This window comes from Nicotiana tabacum, chromosome 8, assembly GCF_000715075.1.
Source record: "Nicotiana tabacum cultivar K326 chromosome 8, ASM71507v2, whole genome shotgun sequence".
Lineage (NCBI taxonomy): Eukaryota > Viridiplantae > Streptophyta > Magnoliopsida > Solanales > Solanaceae > Nicotiana > Nicotiana tabacum.
Genome location: NC_134087.1, coordinates 100771602 through 100787648, shown reverse-complemented (window position 1 = coordinate 100787648; position 16047 = coordinate 100771602). Strand labels below are relative to the sequence as shown.

At 36.5% G+C, this 16047-nt stretch overlaps 1 long non-coding RNA gene across 1 annotated transcript; it reads left to right on the top strand.

The window, feature by feature from the left end:
- The first annotated feature begins 10773 nt into the window (after positions 1-10773).
- On the top strand, positions 10774-13603 carry LOC107783811 (uncharacterized). Its single transcript, XR_012694539.1, has 2 exons — positions 10774-11293; positions 13217-13603. It is a non-coding gene; the product is annotated as an uncharacterized LOC107783811 (long non-coding RNA).
- Positions 13604-16047: the final 2444 nt, after the last annotated feature.

Here is a 16047-nt window from a genome sequence, read left to right as displayed (position 1 = left end):
GTCCAAAGGCATCATTGTTCGGAGGTACCATTTGCAAAGCCCGAGAACACCATGTCATGGCCTGAGGACCCCTATTTTACCTTTTGCATATCATTATTCAAAGGCATCATGGTTCGGAGGCATCATTCTCATAGCCCGAGAACATCATTTCATAGCCTGCGAATCCTTTATTATACGCTTCATGGCCCAGGACGTCATGATCTGAGGACGTCATCCTAACTGTCCAAATACAACATTCATGGTCCGATGGGAACTTGCATCACGTTTAAATTTATGCACAATGTATGTTGGTATTATTCATTTGCAAGTACACAGGCTATCAACAGCCGCCTCAGCAGGAGCGATCCCGCTCCAGTTCCCGCAGCCTATCAGACTTCAACCACTTTTCTCAACCAAACATCATGTCCGTTCTTTTCAAAATCTCCATCGGCATATCCCGTCAATAGATCCTGAATACACGTGGCCTGATTCCTGTAAGACCAGGGATATGTAGGCAGCTCAGGAACCAGAGCTCGGGCAAAACTTTTTAAATCGTTTCTTTTCGGGCAAAATTGGCCATCGTATCTTTACCCGACAACTCTTTCATCCTTCCCGAGTAAAGAGGGACAGCTGTTGATACCCAATTTTTCCCTAAGTATTTTTTTTACACTCAAAATACTTTCAAAATAACATATATATGCATACATAAGCATGCCCAAGTGTTTCGGTATTTTTCCCAAATTTCTAAAGACTTTCAAAACCAATTTAGTGTCTATTTTAGCAGTGCAAAATTCAATAATTATTTCCAAAATTATTATTTTGGTGAATAATTTATTTATTTCTCATATTTACACCAAAATATAATTAAGGTGATTTTTGCATACTTTTACAAATCTATTTGATATTTTAAAACTAAATTGCATAAAATTGCAATTATAGCCTATATTACGAGTAATAGCATTTTGCAAGCATAAAATCATTTCTAGTATTTTTAGATTAATGTTTATATATTATTAATTAGCTCAGTGCTTTTAATTTGTTTTAAAAAATTATTTTACTATTTTTTATAAATAAAAAGGGAAAACTGGCTATTTGACATTTAGCCTCATCTCATTGCAATTATAGCCCATTCATATTTCAATTTTAGCCCTCAATTTACCCAGCCCTAACCCCAATTGGACCGACCCATATTTTCAACCGGCCCAGCTCCGATTTAATTTGAGCCATTGGTCAAATGAGATCAACGGCCCAGATTTGCTTGCCTTAATTAAATCCAATTACCCCCCCAGACCCTTCATTTCCACGAGATTCTCTATCTCTCTCTATTGTCTCTCACTCTCCCTTCTCTCTAGAACCTTCCGGTTCTCTTTTCTTCTCTGATGAACTCACCACCTCTCCGACCACCTCCAGTCTCACCTCTCTCGACCACCAGTCGTCGTGAAACCTTGTCTTGTTGATTCCCTCTATCTTTGAGACCCCAGAAGCCTCCACCATACAAGATGGTCACCGGAAGCTTTGCCTGGTTTGTCTCCAGCCTTTTTCCGATGGGTTTTGGTCCGATGGTGCTACGAACACCATTATTGACGAGTTTCACAGCTAGGTTTCTTACCTCTCACTGGTTTTACAAAACCCTAATTTCTACCTAGACCTCTTAATTCTTTGTCTTTTTAACGATTTTTAACTTACTCTTTTGTGTTTTACACTACTCTCTACTCGATCTTTACGATTGTTCAAGTTTTAAACGTTTTCGTTCCCTTTTTCAAACTAGGATTTCTGAACCCCTTTTCGAAATCACTTTATCTTTCTAATTTTGAGTACTATATGTTTGTGTTTGTATTATTTGCTGGTTTGTGTGATCTTCTGGGTTGTTCTCCAAGTTCTATGCTTTAATTTTTGTTGTTAGGGTTCCAACCTTCCACTGTTTCTGTGGTTTCTTGCTTAGGGTTCTCTAATTTTCATGCCTATTGTGTTTTATAGGTCTAATTGTTCATCGTTTACCAAATATTCTGCTGATTTTGTGCATCTCTTCGAATCCCTGATTGGTATATGTTTTCCTTAGAAGTTTTACACTGATTTTTTAAATCACTTCCTTATTCGTGAAATGCTCTCCTTACTTAGTATTGATTCCCTGTGACTTTCAATTTCATCTGTGATTCTCTGAACTAATTTGTATGCACAATATGCTGTCCTTATACTTTCCTTACTTGAAATATTCTGTATTCAGTCCTTATCACATGCATCATACTCTTACTACTCCTATTATGGAAATACCAGTCTCGCAAATAATAATTTCCTTATTTGATATAATTTGTACCCGTTTAAGCTATGACTCCCTAATTGAAGGGAGTCCGAGGCTTGAATTGATTCTAATAGGCATTATTTCCATAACTACTATCAGTCTATACGTGTTACCTTATTTTCCACTTGTTTTCAAAAACTATAAATAGTCTACCCTCTCTTTGGCATAAGAGGACATTCAGTGTTCTGAACTCTCTCTTACACACATAAGCATACTCATTGTTCTCTCTTGTTTCTCTACACATCCTCTCTCACTTCCCATGTTGACTACTAATTACTCAGTTGGCTGAAAGCCAAGACTGAGTGATTTTGGGACTGCTCTACTATACTACTGCTCTACTTCTCTGCACACTACTGCTCTATATTATCTCATCCTCGACTGGTATGCCCTCTATTTGATTTACAGCTCCCAAAACAATATGTTTTTATACATACTGTACTTTATCTTATTTCTTTCATGCTTTTACTTATGGTTCTGCTGTCTTCATTGCAATTAGCATGCTTTTTTGCTAATTCATTGATGTGATCATCTTTCCTGTATTTCAGCCTGTCTATGTTTCCTTTACTTGTTAATACATTTCTTCCTTACCCCCCTAACCCCAATACCTTATTAGTCTATATTCATAACCCTTCCTAGCTATTAAATAATCCTGAATCTCTTTGGGAGGGAGTATGACTGTTGAAGGCTGAAGTGTTTTCTCTGATGTCTATGCTCTTACAGGTGAACTACTTGTCCCCACTTCCCATTTTCCCTATTTGTGTTTACTTCCCTGAAATATATGTGGTATTTTGCCTCTGAGATTGTCAAAATTGTCACATTGTTTTCTTTCAAAACTGGTTCTACATGGATCATTTTTTTAAAACAGTTTTTCAACTCAATTTCTTTAAAAACTATGTCACGCACTCTCACTAATCCTAGAGTTTAGGTTCTACCCCCTTCATGTAAGCATTGCCTTGGGTACCCTTGAGTACTCATTGAACTTTGATGCACAAGGCTGGTAATCCCACACTACACTTGTTCAACATTTTGGTAGTGTTTGGGTGTTGGTATTGGCCAAGGATCTCAATGGGCCCTTAGGGAGCTTTGTCGCACCCAAACCATGGCAAAGGTTGTGAAACTCGAAAGAAGTGAGGTTGGAAGATTGGGCCTGGTTAAAGGCTCCCTATAGAGTAACTTCTTATTTTTCTTTACTTATGTAATTCAGCTATCATGGTTTGTAATAACTTGTAAACAACTGATTGGGGCTATACTGAAGTTGGGTGGGATTGCGCATGCTTAGTTTAAGTAATAGGTAGAAAACATGTCTATAGGGCTTTACTTGCCTATTTGTGCAATAGAAACCATGTATAGGACATGCATCTTACATATAGAAATCCTGCTCTAGGCTCTTTACTTTAAGATTGTTATTATACTCATTTCATAATCACGATTAGTAACCAACAAACAACTGTTATAAAAAAAATTACTACTGCATTTAGAGATCATGTTTTAAGAGCTTTATGTGTATTAGACATCATGTTGCTTAGGATTTTATTTCATCTGAGTTGCAATTGCTGAACACCTCGCCAGTTGTTTAATTTAAGTTTGGGCTAAACTGCGTCTTCTCTTTAAAAAATTAGAATTAATATGCACGTTCACCTTTTCAAGTAGGCAATATATACGACGCCTAGGCAAGCTTTAGGCCTAATAAAAATTGATTGATTTTGTTTTATCAGCTTCAGACTACTCAGCCTCTTTTAACTTTCTGAACTTTGTTTCTCGTTTGCCTTTCTAAAGTTCACTCTTTCTTTGAAAATCTCTCTATCTGGAAACCAGTTTCACATTTATACACTCTCGCTAATTTTCTGAGTCTCGCCCTATTAAGCTTTCGAGCTACTAGGTTATCTTTCTGTCCTGGAACGTGTTATTTCAAACTGCTGTATTTCAAATCTTTACTTTCTTCAAACGATGTTTTAACAATTCCCTTACCTTTTACTTACTCAATTGTTGCCCTCTTAGTTGTATTTCTGCAAGTCAAACATTCATCGGGCCATTCAGGTTTTTTTTTTATTAAACCTTCTGCTTTCACTGAAGCTTATCTTTTTCCGGCATTCCTGTTTTTTTTAAACTCTTATCTTTAAGACCTTAAATGTGTTTGAGACGTGCTAATTACATGTTTACTTGTGGAGGGATTTGTGAGCCACTTATTCGCCTTTGTATGATTCCTTTATGTGTAGTCCTACTTGTTATGTATGTCGCCTAGCATTTTGTCCTTTAAACCTAAGGGTTCAGCCTAGTCCTTACCTCGTAGGAATAGTGGTCCTAAATACCCTCTAGGACTTATAAGATGGGACGAGTACAACACGCAATAAGCTTTCGTGACCCAATCACGCGTTTAAATAACCTTTACGGGGTGGGAAGGGTAGAATATGGAGATGATGACCGATGCGCTAATATCACGTGCGATCCCTCTTTTGAGGAGTGATTGCTGCGTATTGCATTGAAGTGATCCATATTAATCACAAACCTAGGACCCCTTTCCCCTTTACTTGTTAATCTTTAAGCTTTCTTTTAAAACTAATTTTCTATACTCTCTACTTCTTCAACTCTTAAACTTGTTTGCAAAACTATGTGAAGCTCTTTGCTTTATTTTTCTACTTGTCCTCTTATAGTCACAATTGTAGCATGGTCGGGAACCACACTTGTGGATCATGAGGGGTGTCTAACACCTTTCCCTCGGGATAATTTCTAACCCTTACCTTAATCTCTGGTTTTCCAACTCAAGCTCTTCTAAAAAGTGTCCTAATGCACTATAATCATTAGGTGGCGACTCTTCAACTTCTAAACCCAATTCTCAAAAGGGAATAGAGTTGTCCTCCCAATGTCGTATACCCAATTTCTGACCCCACGGTTAGAGAAAAAGGGGGGTGTCAACAATCGTGTAGTGATTTATTGGGTGTTCTTGTATTGGGAACAGGCCTGGTAAAGATTTTCGGATGTTGAAACTGGGCTCTAAGGCTCATTTGTTTGAATAAAAGAGAATATCTTTAGATTTGCTCGAGCCAATGTGCTCAACTGAGTTGTGGTGGCATGGGTAGGTGCACAAGGTGCTTAACTGCGATTTTAGACGCACAAGGCTCAGCGCGGTTCTTAGCACGTTCGAAGACGAACGTATGTTTAAGTGGGAGAGAATGTAACGACCTGACCGGTCGTTTTGAGCTTTGGCCCGTTCTTTGGCGGTTTGAGGCCATGAACAGCTTCACTTCAGGTATTATGACTTGTACGCATCGTTGGAATTGGACTTCAGGAAGTTCAGAGTTGATTTGGAAAGAAAATTATCATTTTAGAAGCCTTAAATTGAAAGAATTAGTTAAGATTAGATTTGTGAGTAAACGACCTTAGAATCATGATTCGAAGGTTCCAGCAGGTTCGTATGATGATTTCGGACTTGGGCGTATGTCTGGGTCGGGTTTTGGATAACCCGGGAATGTTTTGGCGCCTATTGTGGAAGTTAGCAATTTGGAAGAAATTTCATAAGTTTAGGTTTAAGCGCATTTCAGTGTTATCAATGTCCGTTTGGGATTCCGAGTCTGGGAATAGCTCCGTATGGTTATTCTGGAGTTGGGAGCGCGATCGGAAGTGAATTCGGAGGTCCGTAGGTCATTTTGAAGTCATTTGGCTAAAGACAGAAATTTGAAGGTTTTGAGAAGTTTGACCGGAAGTGGACTTTTTGATATCGGGGTCGAATTCCGATTCCGGAAGTTGGAGTAGGTCCGTAGTATCAAATATGACTTGTGTGCAAAATTTGGGGTCAATCGGACGTGATTTGATAGGTTTAAACATCGAAAGTTGAAGTTTGTAATTCTGAAGTTCATAAACCTTGGATTAGAGGCCGATTCATGATTTTAGCATTGATTGATATGATTTGAGGCCTCGAGCAAGTCCGTAATGTGTTTTGGGACTGGTTGATATGATTGGTTGGGGTCTCGAGGGCCTCGGGGGGATTTCGGGTGGTTAACGGATCGAAAATGGAATTTCTGGAAGGTTGAACTTGTTGGTTGTTGTCATAACCGCACCTGCGAGAATTGGGCCGCAAGTGCGGAGCCGCAGAAGCATCCAGAAGAGCCGCAGATGCAGTTTTGGACTGGAAGTGAAGGGACCGCAGATGCGGTCATTGATGTAGAAGCGGAAAAAGGGCAGCCTGGGAAGGACCACAGATGAGGTAGTGGGGCTGCACATGCGGAACCGCAGAAGCGGTCGAGGGACCGTAGGTGCGGAAAGTGCTGGAGGCAGAGAAGTGTTTTAAAAATCGGGATTTGGCCATTTTCTCTCATATTTTCTTGGCTTGGGCGATTTTTGGGAGAGCTTCAAGCGGGATTTTTCATCATCAACGATAAGGTAAGCTAATCCCATCCATCTTGAGTTAAATACATCGATTATGTATGGATTATAGCATGTAAATTGGTAGAAATTTAGGGTCTTAGTAGAAAGACCTAGAAATTATATTCTTGGAATTTGACCATGATTTTGGGTATGTAATTGAGAGTAAACTATATATTTGAGTTCGTGGAATTATGGGTTAGCTTAATCTTCGAAAATTTTCGGAATACGGGCACGTGGGCCCGAGGGCAATTTTGTCAACTTTTCGATCGGGGTTAGGAATTGTTATAAATTGGATTGTAATGATTAATTGAGCGTATATTAATGGATTTACATAATTATTGACTAGTTTTGGAGCGTTGTACATCAATTTGAGTCTTCAGAAGAGCGTGGAATGTCAGTTATGGATCTTCGGAGCGAGGTGAGTCTCCTTTCTAACCTTGTAAGAGGGAATTGTCCCCATCGGTGAGTTAATAGGTTATGTGCTCCTATTTGTGAGGGCTACGTACACACGAGGCGACGAGAGTCCGTGCGTAGCTACTATTATGCTATTGTCCGGGTAGTTTAGGACACAAGAGCATTTATACTTGGATTATTTGTGAACTTATTGACAGCTTGAATTGCTTAAATCACATTGAATTAGTAAATGAATTTCTAAACTGATTAAACTTCATTTTTCTTAAATGTTTAAAAGAGGATTGGCTTTCTTTGGAAAATTTCTCTGTGTGGACTTCTTGGTTGTCAGTCTGTATGTATTTATTTTTGGAGCGGGCCGAATGCCTCGGCTGATTAAATAGATGCATCTATGGTTCGTGCCGTTCGATCCTCGGCAATGCACAGTTTAAATATTGTTGGATCGGGCCGTACGACCTCGGCATGATTTGCGCATGCTTGTATTGCTTGCCTTGAAACTCATTGAAGTCGTTATTGCCTTCTCCCCGGCTTATGAGATTATGTTTAAATGAGGAAGAGAAATTTGGAAATTTTCTATAAAAGAAAGAATTGCTTACTTGCTTCATTCCATTGAATTATAATCATGTTTATAAAATCTCAGATTTACTCTATTATCAATATAACATTATTGGACCACTAGTAAGTGTCGAAGTCGACCTCTCGTCGCTACTTCTTCGAGATTAGACGGGATACTCATTGGGTACACGTTGTTTTCGTACTCATACTACACTTGTTGTGCATTTTTGTTGCACAGGTTTATATGTGGCTAGTGGCTTAGTGGCATAGCGGCTTTGGTAGATACAGAGACTTAGGCGAGCTGCATTCCTCGAGGCGGCCCGCAACCAGTACAGTCTCTTTCAGTGTATCGTAATTACTTTCTGTCCAATTTGCATTCCAGACAGTTGTTATGCTTTATTTGATTCCTTAGTAATTGCTCATGCACTTGTGACACCGGTTTCTGGGATGATCACGGGATTTTATTTCAGTAGTTAAATTTTGTAAGGACATCCTCATTTATTTAGTGGAGATTATTAATCATTATTTATTTGTTTAAAGGAAATTATTTCAAAATAAATTAGATAAAATGAGAATTTATTAATACTTCCGTGGTGGCTTGCCTGACAGTGGTGTCCGGCGCCATCACGATCGTTAGTGGATTTTGGGTCGTGACATGGTGTATTTGAAAATTCAACTTTTTTTAGCTGTGCCTATTCTACATGACAAAGAGCTACATTTTGCTTTAACTTCTAATAGTCATTTTGGAGAAAGTTCCAATGTTTTCTGTTATATTTGTTTCTTCAAACAAACAACAGAAGCACAAAATTGGTATTGAGTGTGTGGGAACAAAGTCCCACATAGAAAGTAAAAAAGAAAAAGAAGCTACTTATAGGAGTTGGATACTCTTAACGGTGTGAGGCATATTGAGAAAAATTCGTGCGGGTTTGGCCCAAAACGGACAATATCACATCATATTAAGAGTATTTTTTTGGTCATTTTAGTCCAACAACTGGTATCAAAGCCAATGATTTGACTGCAAACTACGAAGATGGCAGAGTGTACCATTACAAAAAAATAGCAATTAGCGACGGATTTTAGCGACAACTTTTGTTCCGTCGCTTATTAGCAACGGATTGGCTACGGAATAAAAGTTTCCATGCAAAAAAAGCAAAAAAAATAGTTAGCATCTAATATAGCGACGGAAGAGTAACGAAATCAAAAATTTGTCGCTAAATGTTGGCGCTAAATATTGGCGCTCTCAATTTACCTACGGATTTAGCGACAAAAGCTGAGCGACAAAATTTATTTAACTCCAGCGACGGATTTAGCAACAGAACATCCGTCGCTAGCCTTAATTTTTTTATCAAAATATTTTAAAACTCCTTGCTACGGAAATTTCCATCGATAATGTATTTTTTAATAAAAAATAATATTATTGTTAGCGACGGAACCCTATCCGTAGCTAAATCTGTCGCTGAAGACAACTTTATTATTTTCCCTAGGGCACAAATTTGGTAAAACATCAGTCTCTTCTAAAATAACAGAAACACGCGAGAGAGCAAAATTAGGCGGCTGAGAGCAAAATCAGTAGAAGACACACGATGAGGGTTTTCAAGAACAAGAGCAAAAATCATTAGCCAATGTGAACCTAAGGTTTGTAGATGGCTTTGTTCTTCTTCAATAAGCTTAGCACTAATCTTTTGTTATCATTTGTGATAAAAATCAGATTTATTTGAAACTGGTATCTCTTTGAGAGATTTATTTATATAGCTTAGCAAAATTTGTATTTTGGGGACTTTTTTGTTGAATTGATTTCATGTCTTTGATTGTTACCTTACGAAACTTTATAAGAATCAGATTTTGGGTTATTCTTGACTTTAGATGTGATAAAATCAAAACTTCAAGTGAACACTGTATTTTGTTGAAATTTTATATTACATTTATTGGAGTATTGTAGCTTAGCAAATATTATGTTTTCGATTATTTTGTTGGACAGATTTTTGTCATCTGATGTGGTTTCATCCTTTTGATTGTTTCTTTATATCATGAAAGCTTATAACAATCAGATTTCTGTGTCAATTTTGACACGGAAATGGTTCTATAGACCGTCAACTTCTTGGATTGTAAAAATTTCGAGATTTTTTTCGTAGATTCCTTTGGTAGTTTAATTAATCTTCTTCTACTTATCTTCTTAATTTTTTGTCCAGATCTACAAAAAATTCTTCACATAGCTTTAGACAAATTTTGTATTAGAAATTTAATTTGTATTTTTTGTTTCATTGGGAGAGCAAAATATATTGGGAGATAAACTGGGTAAGGGATTTCAAGAACAAGAGCAAAAATTAGTAGCCAGCGTGAATCTGAGTTTTGTAGATAGCCTTGTTTCTTCTTCTCTTTCTTATGCTTAGTACTAATTTTGGGTACCAAAATAGATAAGCCATCAATTTGTGTATATTATCAAGTATATTTATCTAAGAGATGTTTTGTTTAATATATGAAACTAACAGATTCTTTTGGTGGCCTAATTAATCTTCTCTTGTTGTTCTTATTAATTTTTTTTTCAGATCTACAAAAAATTTCTTCACACAGCTTTTGATAAATTTTTTATTAGAAATTTAATTTATGTTTTTTGTTTCATAAGATGCTTTCACCGCTTGTGATGATATGTGAAGCTCTATTTCTTCTTAATTAGCATCGTCGTCGCTTGTACGAGTATTTAAATCAAGTTTAGGTAAACTCTCTCTACTTCTATCTCTCCCCCTCTCTCTGTGTATATATTTCTCTATAAGTATCTAGAGCTCTCTCTGTGCCACCAGTTCTAGGTGAGTAGCCAGTCAGTCTATTATTGAAGAATGTGACGCTCAGCTGATGTTTCTCTGCACCTACCTTCATGTTTATTTACAACATTGTTATGGTGCTCATTCCGTTGGACCTTTCATGTCTAATTGGTTGTTCCGTTTCCTACAGGGACCAAGTAAATTTTTTTTTGTATGTCCTTAAAAATATATTTACCATATTTCCTTTCAAGTTAGCAACATTGGTTGAAATGTTTGGAAATCTTTAGTGGTACACATCTTTATGTTTCTTCTTCCACATAAAAGGAGAATATACTATGCTAATGTGTTTACTACTTTGCTTTGATTGAGTTTCTCTTAGCTTAATTCTATGTGCCATCTAGCATAAGTTAATCTTTCTTCTTTGATACATCATTTTGTAGAAAGTGTTATACCCTTTTTGTCAACTTTGGTACTAGTGTTGTTTGAAATCAAGGAAAAAGCTCGAAATTGTAATTTAAGCTGGTTAAAGATTTAAAATTTTAATCAATGGTTAAAGGTGCAAAGCAGTGTTATAAATAGCGCTTGCCTCAGCGTTAATAGCGTGAGGCGAGGCGAGGCAGTGTCGCAATAGGGCAACTGTTACGTTGCATTTCAAAATAGCGATCGCTTCAGGGTGTGTTGCGTGAGGCAACACTGTAGCGAGTAGAGACTGTAGCGTCGCTATTTAAAAAAAGAAAAAGAAAAGAGAAAGGCAGAAGACTTCAATCGGGAAATTAGGGCTTCGATCCTTTTCACCTGCGAACAAAAAAACTTCATAGATTAGGGCTTTTCACCTGCGAACAAACCAACGGTCTTCTTCAGTCTTCTTCTTCATCATCTGGCTTCATCTTCTTCAAGCTTCAACAACGAAAAAAGTCAAAAAACAGAGGTATGCTTCTTCTTTCTTCTCTTCTTCTTTCTATTTTTTTCTTCTGTTTTTTGTCGACAGAAACAGAGCCAAATAGGTTCTGTATTTGTTCTTCTTTCTTCTTCTCTTCTTCTCTTCTTCTTTCTATTTTTTTTCTCCTGTTTTTTGTCGACAGAAACAGAGCCAAATAGGTTCTGTATTTGTGCTTTTTTTGTCGAGCAAAAACTGAGGCTTTTCTTCTTCTCTTATTTTTTTTCTCTGTTTTGTCTTGTTCTTTATTTGCTCTGTTTTCTCTTCTTCTTAATTTCATTTTTGTTCTTCTTTCTTTGCTATTTCCAAAGGCAGAATCAATTTTTGGTTTTGCTCTATTTTTTTTTTGTCTTTTTTTCTTTGCTTTTTATTTTCTTGAGGCAGTGTTTCCAAACTCCAAAGGCAGAATATTTTTTTGCTCTATTTTTTTTGTCTTCTTTATATAGTAGAATTAATTGCATATTGACTTGATAATTTTCGTCTATAAAACAGCATTGAAATGGTGTCATCCGATAGTACTAAACGAGATATAGCTTGGAATTATGCTATACAAGGCTCGTCAAGATTCACAATTAAATGTGTGTTTTGTCCAAAAATATATAATGGTGGGATAACTCGTGACAAGCAACATTTGATAGGTGGATTTAAAAATGCAATACAATGTCCCCTTTGTTGAAAAATGTCTAAGAGACTATGACTATCTATTGAGTATTTAATTTTTGAATGATATATTTATTAATATATTATTGTTATTGAGTTTTTAGTTATATGTATATAATATTTTATGTTTTTGTATAAATGGTCGCTTCACATCAAAGTTTAATATGCGGGATGTTTGTTTCATAGCCAATAGTAAAAATAATTGTTGTTTTATACTGGTTTAGGATCTTGGAAAGGTAGGCATAATTATTCATGGTAATTAAATATTCTGAGTATTCATGGCAGTTAGTATTCTTGGCATGAATAAAAAGAAAAAGTACATATAATTGATTGGCAGAAAGTATCATATAGCTATTCTTAAAATATTTGATTAATAAACTTATTCTTGATAGAAAAAAAATGATGGTAAATTTTAGTATATAGGAAGAATAGTTGTAGTTGTGTGGTGTTGATATGCCGCTCCATTTAGTTTGTGTTTACGAATAACTTGTTAGAGGAAAAAACCTGGTGGCCAAGGTTGATTGATTAATTATTTCAAAGTATCTTACAATTAAGTATGTGTGATTTTTTTATTTTAAAAAAAAAGAGGGCTGGGTGGTGTTTGTTTAAGTACTACTACTTGTTAAAAAATATTAGTATTTTAAACTTGAACAAGATGTAGTAATTTATTTGACCTCTGGAGAAAGACGATATTCCTTATTGAATACCAGAGAATATAGGAGCTTTCACTAGTAAATATGTGTGAAAAAACTAAGAAGAAGTTGTAGATCTATCACTCTACCCATACTACCTTATCACTAGCTATCTTTCTGCTTATTCTAATAATTGATTGCTATTATATATTCTTTACTACTATATGTTCCATTAGTACTTCTTTCTCATGTTCCTTAGGTAGAATTTTATTAAGCTTCATTCTGTTGTTGCTAATACAATAGTCATCCCTATGTTCCAAAAATCTTCAATGTCGTTTCCAAAGAAAATCACTCTTTGAAGGGGAAGAATGAATTGTTAATCTAACTTGACTGTCATTTTAGAGTATAGACTATAACTGTTGTCAACATTCTTTAGATGCAAAGGAAGAAAACTAATTACTACTACTGCTGATTGTTGCCAATGTTACTTATTTTATCCTCCCATAATTTTGTCCTTGCATATAGCAGCAAATATGGAAAGTTGCATCCTCTCCATTGGTTAATTAAATGCTCAACATTCTTGACTGTTTTAATTTCACTACTTATTACACTTCTTTTACAGGAAAGATATCAGGAAATATTATGGGAACAAACACAAACTCGGTCTAATATTGATCAATGTAAAGCATATTATGAAGTTGCGGGAAGGGATAAAAAGAGAAGATTATATGGTCTTGGATCTCAAGCAAAATACTACTATGAGCCGAATCTTCGTGGCTCTTCTGGATCAGATGCTTCATCATTAATACCACCTTCGAGTTCTCAATCAGAATCAATAGGGAATCTGGATGAGTTAATGATGCGTTTGATTCCTGCACTAACAGAGCGCATAGTTATTGTTGATGTTAGAGATGATTCAAACTTAATTGTAATAGATATATGCATTTTGATATCATTTTGGACCTTGAAGCATGTTAATTTATATGAACTTTAGCTATTATTAAGGATATCTAATAATTTACATTCAAAATTCATGAGCAGAGAAAATTTAAAATAATAAATAAAAAAGATCTAAAAGGGAAAGATATTGCGACAGATTGTGACGGATATTTTTCGTAACAGAAATAAATATATAAAATAATATAGCGACAGATTGCAACATACGATTTTTGTCTCCAAAAGCAAAGGTGAAATGACTCTAAAAATATTTGGCGACGGATTAGCGACCGACTTTTCGTCGCAAAAGTATACCAACGACGAAATGTATTATGAATTTAGCGACACAATTTGCTAATATGGCGACGAAATTTATGTCGCTACATGTAGCAACAGATAGTATTTGTCGCTAGAATGTCGCTAATTTGGCGACAGATTCAATTTTTTCGTCGCTAAGAGCTTAGCAACGAGCAAATTAGCAACAGAGGATAAGCGGTCATAATTCCGTCGCTAATCCGGCTTGGCGACGGAAAAAAGCTCTTTAGCGACGGATATTGTCCGTCGTTAAATACTATTTTTTTTGTAGTGATATACCGTGGGAGATTGCTTAATGCCTTTTCCCATCTAAGGGTAGGCATACATATGAGTCTTTGGACTTTGGTAATCTCCAAATTAGCTCATGAATAGTGATTGATTACGTGGAACTTAGTTTAAAGTAGAGATTATCGGATGTGTGTGAATAAAGTCCCACATGAAAAGTAGAAAAGAAAAGAAAAGCTACTTATAGGAGTTGAATACTTTTAATGGTGTGAGATATATTGAAGAAAATTATGTGGCCGGCTCAAAGATGACAACACACCATATTAAGAATATTTTTGGACCATTTTAGTCCAATAGTTTTTTTTTGCAATCTGCTAGGCAAGCGCCTAGGGCTAGTTTCTTATTAATAACAGAAAAGAAAAATACAACAATTAGGAAAAGTACAAATAAGGGGGACAATAGCACCGGTATTGTTACCCATATGCCTTGGCTATATAATCACTCCTCTGCGCCTCACATTGCCTTATGATGGCAGTCTCATGTAGAGGATTCATGGTGTAGTTGCCGGTAAAGTCTCACGAGGGCATATAATCTCATAGACGTGTGGATATTTTTTCAAAGGCATAGGACCAAGGCAACACAAACCGGGCTAAACCTTACCTTACTAATCCTATTGAGGCAAAGAAAAGGCCTCACCTACTAACAAGCATGTAAAAAAAATAAGAACTTGAACGGACCAAATATTCAATGATCATCACAGAGTTTATAACATATTCTGTGATGATATTACAAATGAGTATACTTATAAAATGATAAAATAGAATGTAGTAGGAATTAAATTCTTGTCTCTTCTTTTCCAAACTTGTAAAATCTTCAATTTGTAATTCTTTGTTGTTTTCCTCAACCGAGTTCAAAATGTATTCAAAAATCAGCATTTCTTTTTTGAACGGTTGGACCTCGTTGATATAGTTGGGGCAGCCTTCTTTTGTTTGGCAACTCTCATTGGAGGTTCCCTAACATTTAAAAAATCACTAACCTTGTCGTCCCAACTTTCCTTGTATGAGTCTTCTTTCCTTTGCCGCTATTCATAGGTGATAAATCTCCTTTTCTTGTGGCCTCTGCTCTGCATTGTTGTATCATTGCATCTTCCTCTCCTTCTTCAAAAATTTCTCTCCCCACATTCACAGATTGTGGAGCATTTTGGACGATGTCTAGTGTCACCAATGCAGATTGCCCCTTTGTATTTGTCACCATTGCCTTGCTTTGATGTTGTTTTTTTTTTTTGCTTATTCCTGCTCTTACTCACAGGACCAGTGCTATAGGCATTTGGATTTACAGGATTTAACGATGTAGAACTCACCATTGCATCCAAAAGCTTTCTCTCCTCCTCTGAAATAACTGGGATAGTTGTAACAATTTGATTCTGTCCAGATTGCACTGTTGTGACTTCTCGATCACCTTTAGGACTAGCTGCTGGACTAACCTTTGTTGTAGGTGTTGTTGCGTGTGTACTGGATATCACACCTTGGAGCTGCCCATTTTTTGGTTGCACTGTTGTAGTTCGATCACCTGTAGGATTAGTATTTGAGGAGTTTGGATCAATTTGTTGCTGCTGTTGCACAGTAACTGTAGGTGCTCCTGTAGCTGCATTTTGCATACCAGAATTTGAGTAACTTCTGGGAACAAAAGCAGGAGCATTGAGGTTCAGATTACTCTTGGCACTTGCTGCTCGTACTTGACCATGTTTTTTCATAGCCATTGAATCATTATCTTCCCCTGCACTATCATGATCAACCTCCTTATCAGCTTCTTCTGATGAATAACCAGCGAAACCATCGCCCCAATCCTCTTCATTGTCATCCTCACGCTGCTCTTGCCAAAACTTGGATTTGATAGCCATCAACCTCAAATTTGACTGTATCACCTCGTTATTATTCCCCATTGACAACATGAGCTGCCCAAATTCACCTTCAACAT